General features: G+C 43.2%; 1 protein-coding gene across 2 annotated transcripts in view; it reads right to left on the bottom strand.

Moving 5' to 3' along the window:
• Positions 1-10,553, bottom strand: part of LOC129820034 (cAMP-dependent protein kinase inhibitor alpha-like) — a 33,012-nt gene extending 22,459 nt beyond the window's left edge. For both annotated transcript variants that reach the window (XM_055876841.1, XM_055876842.1), the window contains exon 1: positions 10,315-10,553. The gene's annotated coding sequence lies outside the window, so the exon portion shown is untranslated. The remainder of the gene's footprint in view (positions 1-10,314) is intronic.
• Positions 10,554-20,121: the final 9,568 nt, after the last annotated feature.

Below are 20,121 nucleotides of genomic sequence, written 5' to 3'. Positions count from 1 at the left end.
CACACACACACACACACACACACACACACACACACACACACACACACACACACCTCTTCCCTCATCCTGATGATATAACTACACTGTAGACACACACACCTCTTCCCTCATCCTGATGGTATAACTACACTGTAGACACACACACACACACACAACAATATCGCCGCACTCACCCTCTTACAGGACTATTACAAACATCACAGACAATTATATTGTTGTCCTGTTTTTGTCAGAGATTCAAGAGGGATCTTCAGTTCACTCAACGCGAGCCCTTATGAATAAAAGCCTAATTCATAGGAGCAATTGAAATCCAACTGAACCCATCATTGTGCCAGAGACCCTCTTTACAGACCCTCCATTAACCAATCTATGAAACGATCTCTTTAGAATAAATTATTGCTGCCTAGTAAACATAAACAATATATCTGTCTGACAAACTGTTCAGGAGAGTTACAGTACAGGTTACCACTGATCTAATAAGATCAGCTGTCGAGTCTCCATCCTTATAATGATCCTGGGAGATGGAGTTCCAAATGGCACCCTACTCCCTATATAGTGCACTACTTTTATCAGAGCCCTATGGGCCCTGGTCAAAAGTAAAGGACTGCATTGGGAATAGGGTGTTCATTTGACATGCATGGGTCTGAACATTCAGAATGTTAAAAGGATGAGTCTTATTGATCTGTGGATCATAGTACTTAGTGAATTAAAAAAATCTTTGTCTTTCGAGGGAAGGACTCTCCTCTCATCCTGATGGTGTAACTACACTGTAGACACATACAGGAGACGGCTGCAGCAGGGGGATTGACATTGAGCAATCTCAGAGTGACAGGTGAGTCTGGAAGCCCTTCATTTGGAATTCCACGTAGGGAGTAATGAGTGTGTGTGCTTGTGTTTGTGCAGCCTGCTGTAAGTGGCGGCCTAGCGAGTTACAGCTGTGTGTGCAGCTGCTGTCTGTGCCCATCATCAGAGGCCTCACACACGCACACACACACACACGCACACACACGCTGGGGAGTGAAGGTCAGGGCAGCCTGCCACAGAGAGGAAAGCAGCCAACTCATCTTCTCCTCTGTGCTGGGGAGAGGCAGAGGACTCATGTTTTCTATAATCACTGTGTCCTCTACAGTGTACCCATCAAATAGAGGATAAATATTGGTCTGATGTGTGTGTGTGTGTGTGTGTGTGTGTGTGTGTGTGTGTGTGTGTGTGTGTGTGTGTGTGTGTGTGTGTGTGTGTGTGTGTGTGTGTGTGTGTGTGTGTGTGTGTGTGTGTGTGTGTTAGGTTGTTATACTCTCAGTGAAATCACAGGTCCCCTGGGAGAACCTTGACTGACACATTTACCAGCGGGGAAATGAAAACATCCATTCTGAAACTCCACCCTGCCATAGGTCACTGTAAAGGTCAACAACCTTCAGCTTCAGCCAATCACTGACTGGGTTGCCATTCTTAGGTCACTGGCCTGGTCAATGCAAAACAGAGGAGTAATGAAATACTAGAATGTTTTTATCTGCTCACACACACACACACACACACACACACACACACACACACACACACACACACACACACACACACACACACACACACACACACACACACACACACACACACACACACACACACACACACACACACATACACATACACACCTGACAGTGGTATAGCAACCAAGCTGACAAGGCTGAGGCCATCAGTGTGCGTCTACCATCAGTGTGCGTTGTTGAACTACATAGTGACATCTGACAAACAGCATGTCATCTTGTTACAAGGACACTCCAAAAACCTGTCTACCCCCTCCATCCCTTCACATAGGCCTACATACAGTATCATCTTCCATACATCAACTATTGGTCTTCATAACCACCTCATATCATACAACAGGAGGAGTATGAGGCATTAGGGATCATGTTGATGGAATGAGAGCTACAGCTCTCTCCCTCTCTTTCTCCACACACACACTCACACACACACACACACACACACACACACACACACACACACACACACACACACACACACACACACACACACACACACACACACACACACACACACACACACACACACACACACACACAAAGTATCTTCCCGGCTGGCGCTGCTGAGGCGAGGTAAGCAAACAGCTGAGGTAGAAAATAGGGAATCACACAGCGTGGGCATCTGCCTCCCTACATCAGCCTCCATCACATTACACAGGAGCTCACTGAGTTGTGTGTGTGTGTGTGTGTGTGTGTGTGTGTGTGTGTGTGTGTGTGTGTGTGTGTGTGTGTGTGTGTGTGTGTGTGTGTGTGTGTGTGTGTGTGTGTGTGTGTGTGTGTGTGTGTGTGTGTGTGTGTGTGTGTGTGGCCTCCATCACATTACACAGGAGCTCACTTAGTGGTGGAAACATCAGCTTGTTTTTTATGAAACCAGTTGACCACCACCGCAATGAAATCAGTTAGAAGATCGAGAACCTTCGCTACCACTACCATTCTATCTACAGTGCAGTCGGAAAGTATTCACACCCCTTGACTTTTCCACATTTTGTTATGTTACAGCTTTATTAAAAAATGTATTCAACTTTTACCCTTAATCAATCTACACACAATACCCCATAATGACAAAGCAAAAACAGGTTTTTACACATTTTTCCATCTCTCTCTACAGGACCACCCACCCAGGGCCTAGGCAGAGTGAGAGGGGGAGGTGGTAACCCATTGCCAGTCTCTTTTATAAGGGACACTCTCTGTTAAAGGCCCAGTGCAGTCAACATTTTGTATCATATTCTACAACAGCTGATGAAACTAACACTGTAAAAGTGTCAAAACATTTGATCAGTGTTATTTCCTGATAGTTGCTGGTTGAAAAAAAAATCTACAGAGGACCGTCTAATCAGGAGTTTTGCATGGGCGTGAGTTTTGGCTTTCCATGGTGACATCAATATACGGTAAATTGGTTAATAGACCAATTTCAGATGTCCCCTCCCCACTCAGACCACTCACAGACAGTCCTAGCAAAACTATTATTGCTTGAGAAATAGTTTTTTGCAAAAAAGCTATTTTTGCTAATTTTATGGAAATCTATTAGAGTAAGGTACTTAAATGTTACCCAGAAATGTTTAATATTGATAGAAAAACGGCAGCATTGGGCCTTTAAATGGAAGAAGACCTCCAGACGTGTTAAGAGGGCCAGATAGGCAGAGGGCTGGTGATACAGAGGAGGAAGAAGAAACGGGAGAGAGAAAGAAAGTGAGAAAGAGAGGAAGGAGGAGTTTAATTGGTTGACAATAATAGCCTCTGTTCCGTTCTCTGAGATCCACAGAAGAGAAAAGATATATCTCAAGCTTTATCTTGCAACTGAAATGTCACCTGAGCCTGGATTGTCCTGAGAGGAGTGAGTGAGCGGTACTGTAACTGGTCAGAGGTCACTGATGAAGTAAGACAGTCAATCAGCCACTTCACTGATAAAGAACCAGCCAGAGTCATCTCACAAAGTGTGTCGCCTACTGTCCACATCTTTCATTCTATGTATATTATTCCAGTTGACCAGCTGGCCGTAATCGAACTGTTTACCAGGTGAGACATAGTGGTTGTTGAAAGGGCTCCGCCTAAAAAAAAAGGCATTTCAATGTTAGTCACTTCACTTCCTGTACTACAGGAGAGAGGTCATGTCACTATGGGGGAGATGGGGCTCTCTGTCATTGTCTGACAAACCCACTCACTAGACTGACAGCAGACTACGCAGACACTGTGACGTTGGTCTCCTGATTCATTGTCCCTCTAGTTCCAAGATCTCTTTTGTGATGGATAGAGGAACAGATGATGAAAGCACTCCAGATACAACCACATATGTAAACAGACTTAGAGAAGCACGCACACACACACAGCCACACAGCAGAGGAACAGTAAATTGCTGTCTGGTCTCATTCCAAGCCAACAGCTTTACACAGAGCATGCTTATTTCCACCCTTCATAAGTGGAATTTTTACATTTTGTCACATGTTCATTTTCCCCTGCTGTCTGATGTTTGTCTGTCCCCAGCCTTGGGTATGTAGACCCCCTTTACTTTTGTGTTTCTGTTGCAATTCCGTGTTACAATTTAGCCAACTGGTGTCAGATTACGTCTATGTTGTCTGCTTCATTCCAAGCCATTGGCTTCAGACAGAGCAGGCTTGTATACAGATTACGGTTTCGATCCAGTTTTCTTTGTCAGACTTCAAGACATCAATTTGTTCAAGACATCAATTTGTCTGGCAGTTGTCTTTCCACAGCTTTGGGGGGGATTGAACTTTATAAAACCCCTATTTGTATTCCTTTGCATTTCTGTGTTACAGACATTGTCTAGGCCTTCTGTTAGAGCTATATGGGGAACTGAACTTGCTGAGCTGCTCAATTAAGCCATCATGGTGCCCCAGGCTAACTTTTCCTATCTTGACATTTGTGTCTCCCAGGTTGACGCGATAAACAAACAAGAGAGATCTGAGGCAGGCTAAACTCTAATAATTATGGGGCCCCACCGCAAAAATCCCTGCTCATAGCCCCCATGGAGATAGATGTCACAGAATGTTTTACATTCTGCCTTCTCGCTCTGAAATCCCGACAGAGAACCATGGAGAAGCGGACGCAAACCCGTTTGGAGTGCCTGAGGGAGCAAGTATTTAAGAAAACTACCAACTGGGTCTAAATATGTATAATTCTGTTGGAGGATATCAACAATTATAGAGCATTAGAATAGTCAGTTAGGCACAGTATGGTAGAACCCTGAGGCCAGTCCTGAGGTTGTTGGGACAATTGCACATCAGCCTGGTCTCATAAACTAGACGTAACATAGTAAACAAAGATCTGGTACATTAAAATTATACTGAACAAAAATATAAACGTAACATGCAACAATTTCAATGATTTTACTGAGTTACAGTTCATATAAAGGAAATAAGTCATTTGACATAAATTCATTAGGCCCTAATCTATGGATTTCACATGATGGGCAGAGGCACAGCCATGGTTGGGCCTGGAAGGGCATAGGCCCACCCAATTAGGAGCCAGGCCCGCCGACTGGGGAGCCAGGCCCAGCCAATCAGAATTCGTTTTTCCCCACAAAAGGGCTTTAATAAAGACAGAAATACTCCTCAGTTTCATTAGCTGGCTGGTCTCAAATGATCCCGCAGGTGAAGTAACCAGATGTGTATGTCCTGGGCTGGTGTGGTTACACCTTTCAGGTGGATGGATTATCTTGGAAAATGAGAAATGCTCACTAAAAGGGATGTAAACAAATTTGTGCACAACCTTTGAGAGAAATAAGGTTTGTATGCCAATGGAAATGTATCGGATCTTTTATTTCAGCATTATGAAACATGGAACTAACACTTTACATGTTCCGTTTAAATTTTTGTTCAGTATAGTATGACATGTTACGTTTGGTATGGTTACATAACACAGAAGGTTACTTAAGGCAAAAACTAAAGGGGGGTGGGTGGATGGGCATATAACGCGAATGTCTAGCAACACAAAGGTTCCGTGTTCGAATCTCATCACAGACAACTTTAGCATTTTATTCACTTTTCAACTACTTAGCTTGTTAGCTGACCCTTCCCCTAACCTTAATCGTTTTAGCTAACCCTTCCCCTAACCTTACCCTTTAACCGAACACTTAACCCCTAACTTCTACCCTAGCTAATGTTAGCAAGCTAGCTGACGTTAGCATTAGCCACCTAGCCAAAGTTAGCCACAACAAATTGGAATTCATAGCATATTGTACGTTTTTCAAATTCAGTGTACATTTTGCCATTTGGTAACATATCATACAAAATGTAATCATAACATATCATACACAATGGATGATGGACATCCACAAATGAATGCATACGATAGAAAATGTAACATATCATACTAAATGGCGCCGAAGGAGATGGCTGCTGCTTTACGATCCTGGAACCAATTGTGCTATTGTGTATGTTTTTTCGCATTATTTGTATCTTATTTTGTACATAATGTTTCTGCCACCGTGTCTTATGACCAAAAAGAGCTTCTAGATATCAGGACAGCGATTACTCACCACGTACTGGAGGAATACTTTTCTTCAACGAGACGGACGGGAAGGATTTACTTCAGATACCCGACAAGGTCCTCATCCCCGCCATTTGCAAGAGAAAGAGAAGGAGTTTGCAGGAGAAAGAGAAGGAGATATCAAGGAAGAAGGTCCAGGTGCCTTGTAAGGATCCGTTGCCGAGATGGTAATCTACCTTTACCATCGGTCCTATTAGCCAACGAACAATCAATCAATAACAAAATAGACAAACTACGATCACGTATATCCTACCAACGGGAAATAAAAAACTGTAATATCTTACTGTGCCTTGCAAAAGTATTCATCCCCCTTGGCGTTTTTCCTATTTCATTGCATTACAACCTGTAATTTAAATGGATTTTTATTTGGATTTCATGTAATGGACATACACAAAATAGTCCAAATTGGTAAAGTGAAATGAAAAAAATAACTTGTTTCAAAAAATTATCTTAAAAAAAACTGAAAAGTGGTGCATGCATATGTATTGCTATGAAGCCCCTAAATAAGATCTGGTGCAACCTTCAGAAGTCACATAATTAGTTAAATAAAGTCCACCTGTGTGCAATCTAAGTGTCACATGATCTGTCACATGATCTCAGTATATATACAGTACACCTGTTCTGAAAGGCCCCAGAGTCTGCAACACCACTAAGCAAGGGGCACCACCAAGCAAGTGGCACCATGAAGACCAAGGAGCTCTCCATACATGTCAAGAACAAAGTTGTGGAGAAGTACAGGTCGGGGATGGGTTATAAAAAAATATCCGAAACTTTGAACATCCCACGGAGCACCATTAAATCCATTATTAAAAAAATGGAAAGAATATGGCACCACAACAAACCTGCCAAGAGAGGGCCGCCCACCAAAACTCACGGACCAGGCAAGGAGGGCATTAATCAGAGAGGCAACAAAGACAACATAACCCTGAAGGAGCTGCAAAGCTCCACAGCCGAGATTGGAGTAACTGTCCATATGACCATTTTAAGCCATACACTCCACAGAGCTGGGCTTTACGGAACAGTGGCCAGAAAAAAAGCCATTGCTTAAAGAAAAAAATAAGCAAACACATTTGGTGTTTGCCAAAAGGCATGTGGGAGACTCCCCAAACATATGGAAGAAGGTACTCTGGTCAGATGAGACTAAAATGTTGCTATATGGCCATCAAGGAAAACTATGTCTGGCGCAAACCCAACACCTCTCATCACCCCGAGAACACCATCATGCTGTGGGGATGTTTTTCATCTGCAGGGACTTGGAAACTGGTCAGAATTGAAGGAATGATGGATGGCGCTAAATACAGGGAAATTCTTGAGGGAAACCTGTTTCAGTCTTCCAGAAATTTGAGACTGGGAAGGAGTTTCACCATCCAGCAGGACAATGACCCTAAGCATACTGCTGAAGCAACACTCGAGTGGTTTAAGGGGAAACATTAAAATGTCTTGGAATGGCCTAGTCAAAGCCCAGACCTCAATCCAATTGAGAATCTGTATGACTTAAAGATTGCTGTACACCAGTGGAACCCAACCAACTTGAAGGAGCTGGAGCAGTTTTGCCTTGAAGAATGGGGGGAAAAATCCCAGTGTCAAGATGTGCCAAGCTTATAGAGACATACCCCAAGAGACTTGCAGCTGTAGTTCTGTTTTTTAGTCTTATTTCTTGTTTGTTTCACAATACAAAATATGTTGCATCTTCAAAATGGTAGGCATGTGGTGTTAATTCCAGGTTGTAAGGCAACAAAATAGGAAAAATGCCAAGGGGGTGAATACTTTCGCAAGCCACTGTATGTTTCACCGAGTCGTGGCTGAATGACGACATTAATAACATACAGCTGGTGGGTTTTAAGCTTTCCTCCTGATTCCTGCTTACAAGCAAAAACTAAAGCAGGAAGCACCAGTGACTCAGGACTGTTTTGCTAGCACAGACTGGAATATGTTCTGGGATTCTTCCGATGGCATTGAAGAGTACACCACATCAGTCACTGGCTTCAACAATAATTGCAATGATGACGTCGTCCCCACAGTGACTGTACGTACATACCCCAACCAGGAGCCATGGATTACAGTCAACATCCTCACTGAGCTAAAGGCTAGAGCTGCCGCTTTCAAGGAGCGGGATTCTAGCCCGGGAGCTTGTAAGAAATCCCGCTATGTCCTCCGACGAACCATCAAACAAGCAAAGCTTCAATACAGGATTAAGATTGAATTGTACTACACTGGCGCTGACGCTCGTTGGATGTGGCAGGGCTTGCAAACTATTACAGACTACAAAGGGAAGCACAGCCGCAAGCTGCCCAGTGACATGAGCCTACCAGACAAGCTAAATTACTTCTATGCTCACCTCGAGGCAAATAACACTGAAGTATGCATGAGAGCATCAGCTGTTCTGGACGACTGTGTGACTACGCTCTACCTAGCCAATGTGAGTAAGACCTTTAAACAGGTCAACATTCACAAGGTCGCTGGGCCAGACGGATTATTAGGACGTGTACTTCAAGCATGCGCTGACCAACTGGCAAGTGTCTTCACTGACATTTTCAACCTGTCCCTGACTGAGTCTGTAATACCAACATGTTTCAAGCAGACCACCATAGTCCCTGTGCCCAAGAACACTAAGGTAACCTGCCTAAATGACTACTGACCCGTAGCACTCACGTCTTTAGCCATGAACACCATTATACCAGAAACCCTAGACTCAATTTGCATACCACCCCAACAGATCCACAGATGATGCAATCTCTATTGCACACAACACTGCCCTTTCCCACCTGGAGAAAAGGAACACCTATGTGAGAATGCTATTCATTGACTACAGCTCAGTGTTCAACACCATAGTGCCCTCAAAGCTCATCACTAAGCTAAGGACCCTGGGACTAAACACCTCCCTCTGCAACTGGATCCTGGACTTCCTGACGGGCCGCCCCCAGGTGGTGAGGGTGGGTAACAACACATCCGCCACGCTCATCCTCAACACGGGAAACCTCAGGGGTGCGTGCTCAGTCCCCTCCTGTACTCCCTGTTCACTCATGGCTGCATGGCCAGGCATGACTCCAACACCATTATCAAGTTTGCCGATGACACAAGAGTGTTAGGCCTGATCACCAACAACGATGAGACAGCCTACAGGGAGGAGGTCAGAGACCTGTCCGTGTGGTGCCAGGACAACAACCTCTCCCTCAACGTGATCAAGACAAAGGAGATGATTGTACCGGTACCCCCTGTGTCACGTTCTGACCTTAGTTCCTTTTTTATGCCTTTATTTTAGGTTGGTCAGGGCGTGAGTTGGGGTGGGCATTCTATGTTGTTTTTCTATGTTTTGTTCTGTACGTTATATTTCTATGTGTTTGGCCTAGTATGGTTCTCAATCAGAGGCAGGTGTCGATCGTTGTCTCTGATTGAGAATCATACTTAGGTAGCCTGTTTTCACACTATTGGTTGTGGGTAGTTGTTTTCCGTTTTAGTGTTTGCACCATTCGGGACTGTGTCGATTTTCATTTGATTCCCTTGTTCTTTTTTGTATTTTGTATTCATTCTCATTAAAAGTTATTATGGATACGTACCACGCTGCACATTGGTCCGATGTTTCCTACTCTTCCTCAGACGAAGAGGACGAAAGCCTTTACACCCTGAATATAGCCTCGCATGTGACAAATACAATTTGATTTGATATGTTTTAAAAATCGGACTTACATACGTAAAATTACAAAATGCTCTGAGACCAGGTTGTATACATTGGAAAAACACTGAAAGCTTTGCTTCATCAGCCCTAAAGAAGGCTCTCCATGTGCTCATCTAAAAGTGATAGACTTGTAGGCCACTGTCTCAAACAATAAATAATCATTAAATATATATATTTTTTAAACGATAGGCCTAACCTACCTGCACATTCTCAGTCATTCCATTCTAAATGATTGTATTGCCATAGAAATCCCACGGTAGAAACCACAGCTGGCTCGGCCTATAGGTGTCCAATGGACTTATTATTGCGCATATTTTTGACAATTGCTGTTTAGAAACGAATCAATTTTGCCGCTATCTGACCTAGGCTAATTCAGAGCTACACTTTATAGGTAAAAAGCATATAACTTGCTGTTGACGCATTATTCCATAGCCTATATTGGATTTTGATTTTTTTAAACGTATGACAGTGTGACATTGTAGCCTACAACTATTCCTCCCACAACCCATACAGGTGGTTATGATGTGCAACAATATAACAACAATGTAGCCTATCATTCTCCATCTCCAGTAGGCTACTAGAAGCACTCACCCTCACCAACTGGATCAGTGCGCGTGCCAAGGAAAAGCAGCGAGTCCAAAGTTATGACAACCCAGACACCATCCTCCTCTCCGCGGGGCAAAAATGAAATTATGCCGCAGTGTGGTGTTTCCTTTTCTTACAACAGAATAACCAGATCAATTAACACCGACATCGGTCCGCGGCATCTTATTTGGAGCGGGTTTCCCGTTCTTCTTGTGGCTCAATGTACGCTTGCAGCGCAATTGAAAAGACCGTACCAATTTTCTGAAAGCAGGGGCGCACAATGCGTACAGGTTTACTAAACGTTAACAAAGGTGATATACTAATTATTTTGTGTATTAGATAAAACATATTCCGTTGAAAATAATATGTCTTATTTTGATTATACAAAGTTATGGCCAATAATAAATATGATCATCCCCCCAAAATGGTACTGGCGCAATTTTGTCCAATAGCGGAACTGAGAGAATGTCGTTTGTGTTTCGGGAACTATCCGGGGTCCTTATCGGATGGTGCTTGACCATGATAACCAACAGGTCTGATTATGGCGTACTAAACGATCTGTTTACGCAGGTCTTCAAGTTTTGTTGATAAGGGGGGGTAATGAATGGGCTAATAATCATGTAATTAATAAAGGATGAATTAGGCCTAATGAGCACCTTCTTTAGAGTAGTGTGAGATGTTATTATGTCAGTATAACATTGTTAACTTACATGTTATTCAGTATGTCACTCAGACTCTGCATTCTACTTACTTCAATAAATGATTTATATTATCAAGCATGCAAACACTAATTAGGCTAGTATGAATTTGCTACGTTGATTAGCCAACAAAAATGCCCAAGCAATCCCACCCATGTCATATATGTTTTACATGACAGTTGACTATATTATCTGTCTGATAACCTTGCAACCCAGAACCAATGAAAGCAATCTGTCACCAGAGACTAGATCTGCATCCCACATTGCACTTCATTCATTAGTGTACTACTTTTGACCTGAGCCTGGTGGGCCCTGATCAAAAGTAGTGGACTATATAGGGAATCAAATCAAATCAGATTGTATTAGTCACATGTGCTGAATACAACAGGTGTAGACCTTACAGTGAAATGCTTACTTACAAGCCCCTAACCAGCAATGTAGTTTAAAAAAATATAAATAAGAATAAGAAATAAAAGTAGTTAAAGAGCAGCAGTAAAATAACAATAGCGAGACTATATACAGGGGGTACTGGTACAGAGTCAATGTGCGGGGGCACCGGTTAGTCAAGGTAATTGAGGTAATATGTACATGTACAGTTGAAGTCGGAAGTTTACGTACAACTTAGCCAAATACATTTAAACTCAGTTTTTCACAATTCCTGACATTTAATCCTAGTAACAATTCCCTGTCTTAGGTCAGTTAAGATCACCACTTTATTTTAAGAATGTAAAAATAGTAGAGAGAATAATTTATTTCAGCTTTTATTTCTTTCATCACATTCTCAGTGGGTCAGAAGTTTACATACACTCAATTGGTATTTGGTAGCAATGCCTTTAAATTGTTTAACTTGGGTCAAATGTTTTGGATAGCCTTCCACAAGCTTCCCACAATAAGTTGGGTGAATTTTGGCCCATTCCTCCTGACAGAGCTGGTGTAAATGAGTCAGGTTTGTAGGCCTCCTTACTCACACATGCTTTTTCAGTTCTGCCCACACATTTTCTATAGGATTGGGGTCAGGGCTTTGTGATGGCAACTCCAATACCTTGACTTTGTTGTCCTTAAGCCATTTTGCCACAACTTTGGAAGCATGCTTGGGTTCATTGACCATTTGGAAGACCCATTTGCGACCAAGCTTTAACTTCCTGACTGATGTCTTGAGATGTTGCTTCAATATATCCACATAATTTTCCATCTTCATGATGCCATCTATTTTGTGGAGTGCACCAGTCCCTCCTGCAGCAAAGCAACCCCACAACAGGATGCTGCACCCCCGTGCTTCACGGTTGGGATGGTGTACTTCTGCTTGCAAGCCTCCCCATTTTCCCTCCAAACAAAATGATGGACATTATGGCCAAACAGTTCTATTTTTGTTTCATCAGACCAGAGGACATTTCTCCAAAAAGTACGATCTTTGTCTCCATGTGCGATTGCAAACCGTAGTCTGGATTTTTTATGGCGGTTTTGGAGCAGTGGTTTCTTCCTTGCTGAGCGGCCTTTCAGGTTATGCCGATATAGGACTCGTTTTACTGTGGATATAGATACTTTTGTACCCGTTTCCTCCTGCATCTTCACAATGTCCTTTGCTGTTGTTCTGGGATTAATTTGCACTTTTCGTACCAAAGTACGTTCATCTCTAGGAGACAGAACGTGTCTTCATCCTGAGCGGTATGGCAGATGTGTGGTCTCATGGTGTTTATACTTGCGTACTATTGTTTGTACAGATGGCGTTTGGAAATTGTTCCCAGGGATGAACCAGACTTGTGGAGGTCTACAATTTTTTTCTGTGTTCCTGGCTAATTTTTCTTTTGATTTTCCCATGATGTCAAGCAAAGAGGCACTGAGTTTAAAGGTATGCCTTGAAATACATCCACATGTACACCTCCAATTGACTCAAATTATGTCAATTAGACTATCAGAAGCTTCTAAAGCCATAACATTATTTTGTGGAATTTTCCAAGCCGTTTAAAGGCACAGTCAACTTAGTGTATGCAAACTTCTCACCCACTGGAATTGTGATACAGTGAATTATAAGTGAAATAATCTGTCTGTAAACAATTGTTGAAAAATTACTTGTGTCATGCACAAAGTAGTTGTCCTAAACGACTTGCCAAAACTATAGTTTGTTAACAAGAAATTTGTGGAGTGGTTGAAAAATTTATTTTAATGACTCAAGTGTATGTAAACCTCCGACTTCAACTGTAGGTAGAGTTATTAAAGTGACTATGCATAGATAACAACAGAGAGTAGCAGCAGTGTAAAAGAGGAGAAGGGGGGGGGCAATGCAAATAGTCTGGGTAGCCATTTGATTAGATGTTCAGGAGTCTTATGGCTTGGGGGTAGAAGCTGTCTGGAAGCCTCTTGGACCTAGATTTGGCACCCCGGTACTGCTTGCCATGCGGTAGCAGAGAGAACAGTCTATGACTGGGGTGGCTGGAGTCTTTGACAATTTTTAGGGCCTTCCTCTAACACTGCCTGGTATAGCTTGGCCCCAGTGATGTTCTGGGCCGTCCGCACTACCCTCTGTAGTACCTTGCGGTCGGCGGCCGAGCAGTTGCCATACCAGGCAGTGATGCAACCAGTCAGGATGCTCTCAATGGTGCAGCTGTCTCCTGAGGGGGAATATGTTTTGTCGTGCCCTCTTCACAACTGTCTTGGTGTGTTTGGACCATGTTAGTTTGTTGGTGATGTGGACACCAAGGAACTTGAAACTCTGAAACCTGCTCCACTACAGCCCCGTCGATGAGAATGGGGGCGTGCTCGGTCCTCCTTTTCCTGTAGTCCAATAATCTCCTTTGTCTTGATCACGTTGATGGAGAGGTTGTTGTCCTGGCACCACATGGCCAGGTCTCTGACCTCTCCTCCCTATAGGCTGTCTCGCGTTGTCAGTGATCAGGCCTACCACTGTTGTGTCGTCTGCAAACTTAATGATGGTGTTGGAGTCGTGCCTGGCCATGCAGTCATGAGTGAACAGGGAGTACAGGACGGGACTGAGCACGCACCCCTGAGGTTCCCCGTGTTGAGGATCAGCGTTGCGGATGTGTTATTACCTACGCTTACCATCTTGGGGCGGCCCGTTAGGAAGTCCAGGATCCAGTTGCAGAGGGAGGTGTTTAGTCCCAGGTTCCTCAGCTAAATGATGAGCTTTGAGGGCACCATGGTGTTGAACGATGAGCTGTAGTCAATGAATAGCATTCTCATATAGGTGTTCCTTTTCTCCAGGTGGGAAAGGGCAGTGTTGTGTTCAATACAGATTGCATCATGCGTGGATCTGTTAGGGCGGTGTGCAAATTGGAGTGTGTTTAGGGTTTCTGGGATAATGGTGTTGATGTGAGCCATGACCAGCCTTTCAAAGCACTTCATGGCTAAAGACATGAGTGCTACGGTTTGGTAGTCATTTAGGCAGGTTACCTTAGTGTTCTTTGGCACAGGGACTATGGTGGTCTGCTTAAAACATTTTGGTATTACAGACTTGGACAGGGAGAGGTTGAAAATGTCAGTGAAACACTTGCCAGTTGGTCAGCGCATGCTCGGAGGACACGTCCTGGTACTCCGTCTGGCCCTGCGGCCTTGTGAATGTTGACCTGTTTAAAGGTCTTACTCACATCGGCTGCGGAGAGCATGATCACACAGTTGTCACAGCTGGTGCTCTCATGCATGTTTCAGTGTTATTTGCCTCGAAGCGAGCATATAAGTAGTTTAGCTTGTCTGCTAGGCTCGTGTCACTGGGCAGCTCTCGGCTGTGCTTCCCTTTGTAGTCTGCAATGGTTTGCAAGCCCTGCCACATCCGACAAGCATCAAAGCCAGTGTAGTACAATTCGATCTTAGTCCTGTATTGATACTTTACCTTGTTGATGGTTCGTCGGAGGGCATAGCAGGATTTCTTATAAGCTTCCGGGTTAGAGTCCCACTCCTTGAAAGTGGCAGCTCTTGCCTTTAGCTCAGTGCGGATGTTGCCTGTAATCCATGGCTTCTGGATGGGGTATGTACGTACAGTCACTGTGGGGACGGCGTCATCGATGCACTTATCGATGAAGCCAATGACTGATGAGGTGTACTCTTCAATGCCATCGGAAGAATCCCGGAACATATTCCAGTCTGTGCTAGCAAAACAGTAGTGTAGCTTAGCATCTGATTCATCTGACCAATTTTTATTGACAGTGTCACTGGTGCTTCCTGCTTTAATTTGAGCTTGTAAGCAGGAATCAGGGGGATAGAATTATGGTCAGATTTGCCAAATGGAGGGCGAAGGAGAGCTTTGTACCCATCTCTGTGTGCCATTTTAAATGCACACTACCGAGTTAGAGTAAGAAGGAATGATGCACAACAGTGCAGTGATATTAGCATCATTCTAGCGTGATATCAAACTGAGATAAGAAAAACAGATTAATCCGTTTCTTCAGAAGTCTAATGTGCTTTTGCATCTTGCAGAAAAAAAGTGGTGTTATCTATTGATTCCTGGATGAAGCAGGTCTGTCACCTTTGCCTGCAAAGCTCTGGTGCAACGTTCAATGTTCAATCTCTGTCGCTCTCTCGCTTACTCTCGCTCTCTCTGACGAGGATGCTATTGTGCCAGATGGAGGTACAAGACCCTAACTGTTTAGCACTTGGAGTCTGACCTTCAATCTACAGATAACAGTTCTTCTTATACATCTTTTCACTCCTTAGTCAACTGTCTGTATCTTTGTGAAAAGGGAAGGTTAAAGGTCCAGTGCAGTAAAACATGAGATATAGTAGAAAAATATAGTAAAAACAGGTCAGTGTGAGGTTGGAATGATACTGTGAAATTGTGAAAATAATGATAATGGCCCTTTAGTGTAAGAGCTGTTTGAAAAGACCTGCCTGAAATGTCAGCCTGTTTTGGTGGGATGGAGTTTTGGCCTGCATAAATTAGTTAATAAGAAGGAGAGTTCCTGACTTCTTTGCCAATAACATCTAGGTTTATTTAAAAATGTACAATTTTAATTTAAAACAATCACAGTAAGGTACTTAATTGTTAACCAGAAGTTATTTGATATTGAGGTAAAAACTGATACATTGGACCTTCAAAATCTCTCTCTGTGTCCCCAACTTTCTCTCCCTCTCTCTCCCCTCTCTCTCTTCCTCACAGCATGAGAATTGACTGCAGATATGCAGATTTTAAAGACAGGCAAAGCAACATGGATTGTTCAGTTGAGTAAGGAATCTGGAACTAAAAGGTTGTTAATGTCCTGTGGTTGTTTCACAGTTCCAAAGTCTTGGAGACGTGCCCTTCATAATCAACCCTCTTCGATTAAGTCTCTGCAGTGTTTGGCTATAAACAAATCTGTCAAACATGGAGACAATGTTCAAGGTGTTGATACTGTTTGGGGGTTACTTTAGGCGGTGTAAGTCATATCATGACAAGAAAAAAACTTTTGTTTAATTTCTAGCTGTGGTGAAAATGTCCCTGCCCAATTTGTCACATGTGCTCCTGCTACGCCCTCTGGTGGTCGTCCGGTGTCTCCTTGACCTACAGTTCTTTCCCTGTACTCTCCCTCCCTCTCTGTTTAATTGTGTGGTTGGAGACAGGTGTGCTGGAGTCAGAGCAGATCCCTACCAGCTGCAACTCATCCATAAATCAAGACCTCTACATATACCCATTCCTGCCACTTCCACTCTGACAGATTGTAATCTCTGCTCAAGTCAGTTTTTATTCCAGCCTTTTATCTTTTCTCAAGATCCTGTTGCTCTGCTGTGCTTGTTTCCCTGCCTTACACCATTTTTTGTCCTCTCCTTGCAGTACCACTCTGGCTCACATCTCACCAACCACCTTGCTCTGGCTCACATCTCACCACCAACCACCTTGCTCTGGATTTCACTCCCCACCACTACCTTGGATTCCCTTCAGGACCTGTTTCCCTGTTCTGCTCAGTCAACTCCAACCTCGCTCTACACTCCTGGTTTTTTGCAACTCATCTGAGCTACCCCGGTTCTGCACTTCATATTTCTCTGGGTTCAATTAACATTTTGGTGCATTCATCCCGGCCTCCTCTTCTGAGTCCGCTCTTGGGTCCCCCCCCCCCCCCCCCCCCCTTCGCCCCTCGTAACACAATTAGATAGATTTTTCAGTTGCGTAAGGAATCTGGAGCTAGCTGCTACAGAGGACTTGACATAACATTTATTTGTCAAGTGCAAACAAGTCCAACTGTGGTAAATGGACCGTGGTTTCCTACTGATGCTGCTCCCTAGTGATGTTGAATAATCAGGGAAAGAGGTGACTTTCAAATTTGACTAACTGGACAATATTGAACAATAAGCTTGAAGATGAATTATATTATGCACAAATATTTATGTTTGATCAGAATGTGAGCCTGCTTCAGTATTCAATCATTCAACGCATTAGCAGCTGATTACTCCAAAAGTTGGATCACAGACATCCATGGACCAATTACAAACGGCTGTTCTTGATTTTTTTCCCGACACGCCCTATTGCTGCTTGCATCGCGTCGGAGGAAATTAAATTGTTACACAACGTATTTACTTTTTGGTAGTAATGGGAAACCGACGTTTTTTGAAGCCTTCGTGGCTTTCACCAAATTATGCAGAAAAAACGGTTCATTACTCTAAGCTTTAAACACAATGCACATTAGGGACATCTGTTGGTCAGGTATAAACATGTTTGATGCTTATTATATACGTTTCTCCCCCTACATTCATCAAAACTTAGTGACGCAATGGATAAGTGTGAATTTTAAAAACTGAAGTTAGTTCGAATGTGGGCTTCCCGTCCAGTGGCGGAACTAGAGTTTTATACATGGGGTGGCCAAGGCTACTTCAGGGGGTCTATAGACCATGACAGAAAATTAGTGTGTATCCCTAACCCGGCATCTAAGGAGCATGAATGAATCCTATGATTGCTGATTAGAGGTAGAAGTGATAATGCAATTAACCTGGAGTTCTTCAATGTGGCAGATAGTGTGATCCAAAAGGTTTTCTTCACTAGAATTCTTTAACATACTATGAATAGTCTCTACCTCGGAACTGCAGCTCAATTTCTCTCTCTCTCTCACACACACACAGTACTGTACTACACACACACACTGTACTGTACTCACATTCTGGAGAGACTTGGATCACTCTGTTTTCATGAATATATAATCTGGGTCTGTAAGTGTTGAACATAAAGCTCAAGCACCAAGGAAATAAGACAGCATTTGTGTGCTACATAAATTGCATAGTTTTTTTTTACAAAAAAGTACATTTACAAAAGAAAAGACACTGCAATTTGACATACCAGGTATCAAGCAGAAATGGACTTGAAAAATAAAAATAAGTTTGGTGCCCATTGATATTACAAACTTACAATATCATATTTATGCTACATATATATATATATATATGTATATAGATTACGTTATCTAATAGCAAAGAAAAGTTTTGGAATTGGCCTAATCAAGACCAAATTATATCTGTGTGACATGATACCCTTTGGATTTATGATTTTAGAATGTCAGTGTACTAGCTAGTACACAGTGCAGGTTTTAATCATGACCAGAGGGACCGTCTAAGAACCACATTTTCCGAGCTAGATTTAAAACAGCATAATTCTGAGGTTCTGGTGAGAACTGGCAAAATGTTTCACAAACTCATCCATGTTGAGGGAGCGTGCCCTCCTTGACTCAACACTGAGAATTCCCGAGGTGACTTAACCTGTCATCGACCATTGTTGTCCTAAGGTGGGTTTTAATCAGTTTTAAAGCTGAGAAGCTTCTCTCGCAAGAAGCACTGCTGACTGGTGTAACAACAGAAATCTTACAAAGTCGAAATAGCTCATGGAAGACCTCTTTATAAGGTTCTAGAAACACAACCATGTCAAGGAGAGTAGAAGGTCGGTCCCTTCCACTTTTCTCTCTCCTATCAAGAAGCCGCTAGGTTTGATTAACCTCATGTTTGAGGTCCTCTAAATCTGACTCAAAGGTCTGAGCAAAGACAAAAAGAGGCTCCTCATTCAGGAATGTTGTACTCTTTGGGTTGAGAGACTGGACCCCTTGCATTATCTCGTAATTCTTCTTTGACAAACGCCTCACAGCTCAGCTGTGAGACTGTCAAGCACCTGATAAAAGATAGCTCTTTGGAAGCTCTCACCATCACTTTGGTCACTATTTTTCAGTCCTACAGTGCTCATCATCAATGAGTCGTGAAATCTTAAGCTTGTTTTAGGCTGTCTTTTACACACTGTTTGTAGACTTATTTTGCAGTGCTCTGCAATCGCTTCAACCTCTTTCCATAGTTCTCCAAAGTAACCCTCACTTCTGTAGTCCTGTAATGTGTCTGTAAGGGCACCTACTAGATCCACAGCCCTTGCTAGGTCAAGAGAGCTTTATTGGAGCATGTCAGAAAGACATTTGGCATCACCAAGCACTTTACAAAAGGTAACCAAAAGCCCTATGAAATGTAAATCTATCTGAGAAAGAAAGCCCCTTGCCTCCACTGATCTATCACCACTACTTTCAAGTATGATATCCTGTAGCACTCTCAGAACTGCTGGAAGCCTGTCCCTCAAATTACGGCATGCAGATATGCCCACCTTAGATCCGTAAGTCAATCAATCAATCAAATGTATTTATAAAGACCTTTTTACATCAGCCGATGTCAAAAAGTGCTATACAGAAACCCAGCCTAAAACCCCAAACAGCAAGCAATGCAGATGTAGAAGCACGGTGGCTAGGAAAAACTCCCTAGAAAGGCGGGAAACTAGGAAGAAACCTAGAGAGGAACCAGGCTCTGAGGGGTGGCCAGTCCTCTTCTGGCCGTGCCGGGTGGAGATTATAACAGTACATGGCCAAGGTATTCAAATGTTCATAGATGACCAGCAGGGTCAAATAATAATAATCACAGTGGTTGTAGAGGGTGCAACAGGTCAGCACCTCAGGAGTAAATGTCAGTTGCTTTTCATAGCCGATCATTCAGTTAGAGACAGCAGTAGAGAGAGAGTGCCGAAAACAGCAGGTCCGGGACAAGGCAGCTCGTCCGGTGAACAGGTCAGGGTTCCATAGCCGCAGGCAGAACAGTCTCTGTAGTTCCCTGGGCTGCTGCTGTGGATACAGCTCTTTCTGAACTGCCAGCTACTTGAGATAAACATACGAGCCAGATACAA

The sequence above is a fragment of the Salvelinus fontinalis genome, chromosome 22, assembly GCF_029448725.1.
Source record: "Salvelinus fontinalis isolate EN_2023a chromosome 22, ASM2944872v1, whole genome shotgun sequence".
NCBI lineage: Eukaryota > Metazoa > Chordata > Actinopteri > Salmoniformes > Salmonidae > Salvelinus > Salvelinus fontinalis.
This window is presented reverse-complemented; position numbering and strand designations above follow the sequence as displayed.